We start from the raw sequence: 9,108 nt of genomic DNA, 5'->3' as shown, positions 1-9,108 counted from the left end.
GCCACTCTGCACTATCTGAGAATACACTTGTCTTCTATTACTCTGATTTATTCCCAACAAATGCTTGTAGTAGCTTAAAAAAGCTTCAGTGATCTCCCCTGACTTATCTCTCCATAAACCATTCAGATCATTGATGGAATACACATTATTTTGTACTCTCCTTGCTTTAATGCTTCTATGGAAGAGCTTTGTGTTCTCATCCTCATTTTTCACCCAAGACATCTTTGCTCTTTGCTGTAGAAATTCAATAAGAGCTTGATGTTTCGGATTATACTCCTTTACTGCTTGAATTTCTGCATCTGCAACTACTACATTATCATGTGATTGATGCATCAATAGTTGAGCTGCCATCATTTCATGCTGAGCTATTATTTTAGCAGCTTCAATATCATGAAAGCCTATTCGATTAAGCTCCTTCAAATCATTCTTAATCATCTTCATTCTCTGCACTAGAGAATACATCTTAGTTCCATTGACTTGCAACTGCCAATTCATGCGCACTATGTCAATGAACTTTGGAGATAACCTCCACATAGTGAAATACTTAAATGGAATTGTTCCTTTAGGCATATGAGAGTACACTACTAAAATTGCAGGGGTATGATCAAACTCTCTTTCTTACAGAAATCTACCTGCAGCATTATCATATTTATCCACCCAAGCTTCATTCACTAAGATTCTATCCAACTTCGAAAACACTTTAGCATTGCCACATTGTTTATTATTCCAAGTGAATGAACATCCAGTGCTAAGAATGTCATCCAAACCATAGAATTGCAGACATTGGTTGATAGGAGTCGTTTCAGCTGACCTTACAGGAGCTCTAATTCCTCCTCCACCTGTCTCCCACAATTCAAGTCTCCCATAACCACCCAAGGACTACTTGTCTTTATATTCTTCATATCCTCCCATAAGGAATTCCTCTTTGAGCTTTCATTGAATGCATAAATGAATGTACAGAATAAGCCCTTCTTACTGGTCTTAGGAAACACATAGCAGTGAATCATTTGAGCACTACAAAAATAATATTTACTGAAAAATACCAGGTTTCCATGCCACAATCACTCTGCCTGCAGGATGATAGCTACTATTAGAAGTAAAACACCAATTTTGAAGAACATTTTGATAAACTTTCAACACCCTTAACCTTGGTTTCCAAGAGACCAACCAACCATATAGACTGCTTATGAATGAAGGAAGCCACATCCTTCTGCTTCTTAAGGTTGTTGATCCCTCGGACATTCCAACTCAAAATGCTATCCATCACCATTGGAAGGGTCCCCCTTTCCCACCACCTTATCAATCTGAATCTGGTCTCCTATCTCCAGCAACTAAAAGGAATTATTGATCATAGTAGGTTCAGGTTGCACACCTCTAACCTTGATAGGCTTCAAAGCATTTTGAAAATTTTCCAAGACATCTGCCTCTTTCCTTGCCCTCCATCTTGCACACTACTGTCTACAACATTCTACTCCTTGTCAACTTGCACATTCGAAGGCTTACTCACAATCACCTGTTTCATTCTCCATTGCCTTTTCTTTTCCACTCTACACTTCTCTTCATCATGACCAAACCCTTTGAATATCCCACAATACAAAGGTTTCCAGTCACAATTCACCCCTACCATTACCGTCTCACCATGCTCATTAATAAATAAGATATGATCTCGTAGCTTTGTGGCTAGTTGCACTTCTACCATAACTCTTGCAAATTGTACTTTATCTCTCTTCTTTCTGGCTTCATCCCTCTATAATAGCCTACCAAGCTGTTCTACAATCTTATAGAGAGCTTTCTCCCCCCAGTATTTGAAGTTTAATTTTAATTGAATCCAAACCGGCACAGTTCGAAGTTCCTCCTTATCATAATCCATATCCGGATCCCATGGTTTACAGATCAAAGGTTTGCTATCAAAGAAGAATCTACCGTTAACTACTTTGTCTCTGTTTTCTACAGTCGAAAACCTTACTATAAATACTCCTTTTTGTGTCATTGCCACCTTATCTACCTTAAAATTCCTCCAAACACGGTGAAAATAACCTTCCATCACATGTAATGGTGGATTAGCTCCAACCACATAACACACTATTGATGAACTCTTGAAATCTACTTCCTCCTGAATATCATTCAATTCAATTCGAATCTCGGCATTAACATTTTCCACAGCATTACCAACATTAATTTCATGATCATCCTCAACTATATTCATTTCGCCATAAATATCAATTCCTTTCCCAGACAATTCAGATACTTCATCAAATTAATGTAAAATCGGAATAGGACTAACCTCATTACCTCAAATTCTGTATATTCCATTTACTATAAAAGTTCCGAGGGAATTCATTAAAAGAATATTTCCAATCAAAATTGTTTGTTTTTGCATCTCCATACTGGTTTTCAAAATTAATCCCGCGGATGAAGGTTGTTCGAGCTTTCCCTAGGAGTATGGAATGGGTTACTTCAGCGCCGTAATGCCTGGTACTCAAATATTGCCTCGAGGCATTTTCTTTACCCTTTTTTACCCTGAAAAACAAGGTCACCTTGTGTCCTTTAACCGATAACCATCTTTCGGCTAACCTTGCCTCCTCCGTCCCTTCAGACAATAAGGGGTAGTACAGGAATATTTACCTGTTGTCCATCGACTACGCCTTTTGGCCTGATCTTAGACCCTAACTCACCCTCCGTGGACGAACCTTGCGGTGGAACCCTTAGGTTTTCGCACTACAAAAAACATTGGCTATAGAGGCACATCATTTGGCTGACTTGCCTCTAAAACCCCTTTTACCATCACATAAACATGGTTGCCTCTAAATTATATGGTTTTTAGTGTCAAGTATATTCTGGTGCCTCTAAAGATACATTTCAACATCAGATGAAAGTTGGTTGCCTCTATAACCATGTTTTTAGCATCACATGAATATTGGTTGTCTCTAAATCCATATTTTTAGCATCACATGAATTTAATTGTCTCTAAAGTCATTTTTTTTAGCATAAAGTGTAGTTAGTTGTCTCTAAAGCCATGTATTTAGCGTCACATGACTTTAGTTGTCTCTAAAGCCATTTTTTTCAGCATCAACTGTAGTTAGTTGTCTCTAAAGCAATGTATTTGGCGTCACATGAATTTAGTTGTCTCTAAAGCCATTTTTTTCAGCATCAACTGTAGTCAGTTGTCTCTAAAGCCATGTATTTAACGTCACATGAATTTAGTTGTCTCTAAAGCCATTTTTTAGCATCAAATGTAGTTAATTGTCTCTAAAGCCATGTATTTAGCGTCATATGTAGTTAATTGTTTAAACTTTTTACATTGAGCACCCTTATTCTAATTGTCCATCCATTTACTTAATTCAAGGCCCAAATTCTAGTCCATAGTCCATTTGTCTTTTCCTAAAAAGAAAAAGGAAAATAAAAAATAAAAAAAATGAACGTGATTCATCTTCATCCTTCCTCCTGCCTTCCTTCCTTCGTCCAGTTCTGGGCTCAAAAACCAAGAAATTCGTCTTCCTTCCTCCTTCGCTGATTCATGGCACATTAAACATAAATGAAAAACTTCAACACCTCCCTCCTTCTCTTTCGTCCAGTTCAAGCACACACACCAAGAAATTTTCGAAAAGCTAAACTCTCACCATTCACCATTTCAACCGAAAATTTCCTCCTATAAATACTGATTTCTTCATTTGATTCCACAAGCAAAACCACTCCAAAGGTTGCTTCAATTCCCCTCTTCTCTCCCTTGAATTTCTGATTTTTATTTTGAAAACTAAAGATAAAATTTCAATTCAACAATCTCCTCTGTTATTTCTTATGTCGCCGAAACACCACTACCCTCACCTTCGAACCACCAAATTCGCACCACCACCGCGAGCTTCTCTTCCTTCTTTGCACCTCCGTCGTCCTTCCTTTCCTCCCCTTCGCGGCGCCTTCTGTTGCGTCCCCTGTAGCCTTCGCGAACCACCACCACTTCAAACCCAACCTCCTTCTTTTTCGCGGCTGAGCTTCGCCGGCGAACCACCAGCGCCAGCACCACCGAACTCCCTCTTCCTCTCCAATGTTTCGGCCTCCTCTGCTTTCTCCCTCCTCTTCCTTCGTTTTCCTCTTAAATTGAGGAACTGAAATCCAAGAAAGTATCACCCCATACCCGGTATGGGGAGTTAGTTGCCCATACCAGGGGTAAACTTGTAATTTCCTTTAAAAAGCAAGGGCAAAAACATAATTTTGTGAGAAAGGACAAAGGTGAGAGTCTGAGAGAAGACTTAGCCTTATTTTGTCTGTTGGAAGACAACAGAGAAGCAAAAGAACTTTCAGGAAATTAGAATTAAATTACCTACAAAAAATCAATTGTAGACATGAAAATAAAATGCAAGTTCCATTAATTCACCACCAACAAACGATCTACCCACAAACAATTTTGATTTTTTTTGTGAATCTGTGAGTGAAATGCCACGGCTATGTACAGCCAAATTTAGGCCTTTAGGAGACATGTCAACAAGGAGGAGAAAGATGATGGGCGGAAATTACAACGGACAAAATAATGATGATCATCTATCAATTCACCTCAGGTATGCTTTGAAGGGCGGGCAACCATGAGCGTTGATTATGGATCTCAAAATTATCACTTTTATCAATCAGATCTTGTAAAACTTGATGTGGCTTCATTTTCTTCATCTTGTTTCCACATTTAAGCAATTCCTCTAACTCTTTCTTTGAAATCCTTATCCTCACTTGATTCATCGTAGGCTCTATCGCAGAGGATGATTCCCCACAACCACCTAGGAACACTTCCCTCTCCGTGGACCTTGATGTAACAATAGGAACCCATTCATCATGGTTGTCTTTGGGCCGTTGGGGCAACAATGGCTCCAAGCTTATTGTAGAAGAAAGCCGAAAGGAGAGAAGAAGATGATGGGCGGTGGTGGTGTTGGGTTTACCGTGGAAACTTAAGGAAATTTACCTTCTTTTCTTTCTTTTTTTTTTTTATTTCTTTGTAATTGTTAAATAATTCATAATCATAGTAATTCACTATGTTTTAGTTTAGTTTTTATTTTTTGTCAAAAAAAAGTTTCGCTTAATAACATAAAGTTCGTAATATTTAGATATATATATTTCGTTTTTTGGATTGAGAGAAATTGAACTGAACTAAATTAAATTAAAGTAAACTAAACTGAAATCAACTTAACTGAGCTGAACTGGATTAAGAGAAACTGAATTGTAGAGAGAAATTGAGCTGGGAACTGAACCGTACCAAATTTCAAAGCCCTAATCGTAACCATTCTTTTATTAAAAAGGTTTAATATTTCAAGATATTACATTACCATTAACCAAACGAGTCGTTAGAACATATTATTTGGTTCAAGTCATGGAATTGGAAGAGTATGAAATCTAATTCAAGGTATATAATGTATGATCTACAAAGCAAGCCAACAGTCAGGATATTTTGCATGAAATGCACTACGAAACTACGGAAAGTTGTCGGCTTGTCGGCGTCCATGAAGGAGTAGTGATTTTCCGGAAAGATAGAACTTTTAAACAAATATTTTTTATAACTTTTTTTTCTACGTAGTAAGACATGTTATGTTGATTTTCTTTTTGTCATTTATTGAAATATATTCAATCATAAAAACAGTAAAGGGCCTATTTTTCACGTTTCGCCTAAGATCCATAAAATGTCAAGAACGGGGTCGGTAATGTTTCATATGAAGTTTTTATGCCTTATAGTGATATTGTACGACTCGTAAATGTAATTATGTCAAATTCCTCATTATATGACTTATTATATCAAGTTGTGAGAAAATCAAGTCAACCGGAACATAATTCATATCAAGTTGTGAGAAAATCATATCAACTGAAACAGAAATCAAATCGAAGATTGAATCATAGCATAAGTTATTAGTTTCATGTTAATTAAAAAAAACCATAACACAACGTATTATGTTACTATATACGTATCCAAATAAATAGTTTTATATATGATATAAATAGATATTTTAACCAGAATAATACAGAAAACTTCAACCAACATCCAATGGTATTATTTTGTCAAAATTCTTATAAAAATAACACTTTGTGTTTTTTTTTTTTTTTCATTCATCAAAATTATTCTATATCAATTTTCTTTTTCTCTCCAAAACTATTTATCCTTTCAAAAAATTATCGACCTATTGTATTTTTAATGGATCCGGAACATAATTATGTAATTAACGTTATAATAAAAAAAACATAAAATAGATTAAATATAAAATAATATGTTAAACTTTTTGTAGAGAATATGAAGAGAGTCTTGGGGATAAAGTGTAAAACTGGAATGAGTCTAAAAGTAAGTCTGAAAATTAAAAAGTAGGTAAAAATTGGTGGAAAGTTGATGTGGCGTAGTCTGAAGGTTGGGTTTGGGTCTGAGGGATAAACACGCCCTTAGTGGGCACCCTGGCCACTAACAACTCTATATAAATTAAATATTATGGAAAGCATTAAAATAATATTAAGCCAAAAAGTAAACTCATGTTTGTATATTTCAAACACATGTTATTGTTAAATTAATCCCTATTTGTCTGTTCGAAACTCATGTTATTGTTAAATCAACCCCTATTTGTCAAAAAGTAAACATGTAATCTCTGCCATAAAACAAGAAGTTGCATTGATTTGTGTGTCTCATTCAACTTATTTCCCCCCAAAATACAATTGGTTATGATAAAAACCGAGAAAGTATAGTTACATACCTGGTATGGGATAATTTTTCCCATACCAGTTACTTGATATGATTAGATATAGCTCAAATATGATTTAATAGCTAACTGATATGATTTGATGTAGCCCAGATCCTGATCATATAAGAAAATATGTTCACTTTAAAAATCCTTAACGACTATAGTACAATTCATATCATAACTTATAAAAGAGTAAGGTGAAATTATGTCCATCATTGATTGAACCATATTAGAACATCATTCAATCATATTATGTTCTTACTTATTTTGAAACATTTGAAGATAAATCAACGTAAATATCACAGAAGTATAAATATGGTATTCGAATGATATAGTCAACTAGATTGTTCTATAGTATTAAAATTTAGATCCAACTAGGTAATTATTATAGTTAATTGTGAATTTATTAGTATGGAATATACTGATATAACAACACTATTAGTTTTTATATATACTTTATTAGTATAGAATATACGGATTCAAAAAGAAGATGAGTAATACACAATAATGATACAAGTATAACCTTTCAATAAGAATTGGTTATTTTTTACATAATTGAAATTCAACACGATCTTAGTTGATTCAAGTCTAATTCTCCTACAAAACATCTTAAAATTAAAACATCTACATTAAGTTGACTCAAGTCACGTTCGACAATAGATAAATTGAAAACTGAAGGACTTGAGTTTATTAACTCAATGGCTGCATGAAAAACTAAAGGTACAAAGTTTAATTACTCATATACATATATGTGTGTGTTTGTGTAAAAAAAAATGGGTTTATTACGCGGATCTGGTTCAAGTTTGAACTTGAATATATCAAACCACAATCCTGAATATTATCTTTAGAACCACATCCGATCTGAACCCAACGAGCCTCAGAATTCAACCGTTTCACTCGCTTGTGATAAGATTCAATCGTTTTTGGATATTGATATGATACATTTAGTAAACTTGTAGTTCACTAAATATTTTAAAAAAAAAAGGATACCTCAATTTGTGATATGATTAACTAAATATAAGATATGATTCACTCAATATAAGATATGATTCACTCAATCTGTAACAAAAATTCAACCACTTTTTGATATGATTCCATCAACTTGTGATATGATAATATTGTGATTTAAGGTAACTAATTAATAAGTAACACCTTAAGTATTTTAACTCATATCACTCATATTAAACTCATATGAAAATAAGAATTAACAATTAATTACTAATAAGTAACAATTAGTAGCTAATAAGTAAGAATTAATTAGTAGCTAACAAGTAACAATTAGTTGCTAATAAAAAACAATTAGTAGCTAACAAGTAACGGTTAGTTGCTAATACATAACAATTAGTAGCTAACAAGTAATAATTAGCTGCTAATACGTAACAATTAGTAGCTAATAAGTAACAATTAGTTGCCAATAAGTAACAATTAGTAGCTAACAAGTAACAGTTAGTTGCTAATACTAACAACTAGTAGCTAACAAGTAATAATTAGCTGCTAATACGTAACAATTAGTAGCTAATAAGTAACAATTAGTTGCTAACAAGTAACAATTAGTTGCTAATACGTAACAATTAGTTGATAGGAAGTGTTTCATGTCGTTGTAAAGGTAACTAATGCATATCCGTAACAACCATACAATTTCCTATCGTAACTCATATCAGAGTGGGGTGAAATTATATCCATCATTAATTGAATCATATCAGAACATCATTCGATCATATATATTATATTCTTACTTATTTTGAACATTTATAATAAGATAAATAAATAAATATAAAAAATAATCACATAAATATTACTACATTACTTTATTCACTTTATTCCAGTAATAAGCCGTAAACGAAATAAGGTATGTTAAGTCATGAAATACATGACTATGATATTCACTTTATATATGTTATATATTTATGGATTATTTAACTAGACTAATACAAAAATATTCAACCAACATTCAATGGTATTATATATTTTATCTAATGCTTATAAATAACCCTTTGTATGTTTTTTTTTCATTTATCATAATTCTTCTATATCAATTTAAATGTAACTATTATCATATGAACGAGTTTAAATGTGACTATTATCGAATGAACGAGTTTAAATTTCACTATTATCGATTGAACTGAGCGTGTTTAAAAGTGACTATTATCGATTGAACTGAGCGTGTTTAAATACCAATAAATTCATAGTTGATAAAAACTTATAATATGTTATATAATGATTATAGTTCTTAACACTATAGTTGATAAATCCTTAACTACAAATACTTGATACGTTATTATCATATGAGCATAGACACACTATAGTTGTAAATTAAAATACCAACACACGATTATTCTTTAATGCATCTTAAGTTCTTTTTTTTTATCGAATACGAGTTTACGATAACTTTTGTAACTTAAAAAATGAACTT

General features: G+C 33.4%; 1 long non-coding RNA gene across 1 annotated transcript; it reads left to right on the top strand.

Moving 5' to 3' along the window:
* The first annotated feature begins 4,233 nt into the window (after positions 1–4,233).
* Positions 4,234–5,094, top strand: LOC109135894 (uncharacterized). The gene is made up of 2 exons (XR_002040769.2): positions 4,234–4,553; positions 4,731–5,094. It is a non-coding gene; the product is annotated as an uncharacterized LOC109135894 (long non-coding RNA).
* Positions 5,095–9,108: the final 4,014 nt, after the last annotated feature.

Source organism: Beta vulgaris, chromosome 1 (genome assembly GCF_026745355.1).
Source record: "Beta vulgaris subsp. vulgaris cultivar EL10 chromosome 1, EL10.2, whole genome shotgun sequence".
NCBI lineage: Eukaryota > Viridiplantae > Streptophyta > Magnoliopsida > Caryophyllales > Amaranthaceae > Beta > Beta vulgaris.
Note: the sequence above shows the minus strand (reverse complement) of the source record. Positions and strands in the feature narration are given on the sequence as shown.